The following is a 1378-nucleotide window of genomic DNA, read 5'->3' on the forward strand; positions in this document are numbered from 1 at the left end:
TGTGTGTGTGTGTGTGTGTGTGTGTGTGTGTGTATACATACATACGTATGTGTGTGTATGTGTGTGTGTGTATGCGTGTGTCTGTGTCCCCCACCACTGCTTGACAACTGGAGGTGGTGTATTTGCGTCGCCGTAACAATGGGGTTCGGCAAGAGACCTGTTGTGTATGTAGTTAAAAAACAAGATAATGTATATACATACATACATACATACATACAGACATACATACACACACACACACACACACACACACACACACACTCAGGTGAGCACATAAGAGGAGAACAATGTGCAAAAAACAGTACTCGAATACGAAAGGTAGCAGAATATGCTTTTTATGACAACACCCGTCTCGCGATCCCGCTTCAGTATTGATCAATTATTATTAATTAACTAATTAGTGATTTTCTGGATTTTACTCCCAGTTAAGGAAGATTTCATTTGTATCTTACCAGAATATTTATATTTATGCAAAAATTATTCTTAATCTTCAATCCCCTCACTAACACATAACTAGTGACCGCTATGTTTTGAAAACGAACCGCCAAATCAAATTTAGATTTATCTAAATTATACTACATGTATCAAAGCCATGTTAATTCAGGTTTCCTTCGCAAGTGTCTGACGAACAGAACGTGAAACTCTGGGAATTAGACCTCTGATAATTTTGCATCAAAAATGCTCGTTCTAAAATCTCTCTAAGCGTTCAACGCAATAGTTGTACTAGAAAAGTAATGTTCATAGCCACTTCAACATTGCTATCCGTTCGAACGGACATTATTGTGAATTTTCTAACCCCAAGAAGATATCTCCTCTAACTTGCTAACGATGCACAGCTGCATTCTTGCAAGCAGGGGAGAGAGCCCCTAACATCGGCATGTATATATATAAGAGGAGAGACCACTAATTCGATCCCTTGTATGCTACAAATAGACGTCAAACCGTCCTACCACTAAATATGTTCTTAAATTAGCAAGACGCTAGAATTTTATGTGCTAGAAAAATGAAAAAGAAATAAACATAGCACTTCTATACTTTAAGGTTTCGCTATAAACAATTAAATTATTTTCTGTGGTTTCTCAGTGAAATTGACATAGTGAGGATAGGTCTGTATAGAGTTCCACTACCATGTGTCGCAACTTCGATTCAAACAGCCTCGTACTAGCGCGCTAAGCCAGAAAATAACTGCAGTGAATAAAATTCAGCAGTGAACCCCACCACACATACACACATATATATGCATATATAAGTATACATATATACGTATATATATTTACATATATATACATACATATAAACACACACACACACACATACACACACACACACACACACACACACACACACACATATATATATATATATATATATATATATA

The sequence above is a fragment of the Octopus bimaculoides genome, chromosome 8, assembly GCF_001194135.2.
Source record: "Octopus bimaculoides isolate UCB-OBI-ISO-001 chromosome 8, ASM119413v2, whole genome shotgun sequence".
Lineage (NCBI taxonomy): Eukaryota > Metazoa > Mollusca > Cephalopoda > Octopoda > Octopodidae > Octopus > Octopus bimaculoides.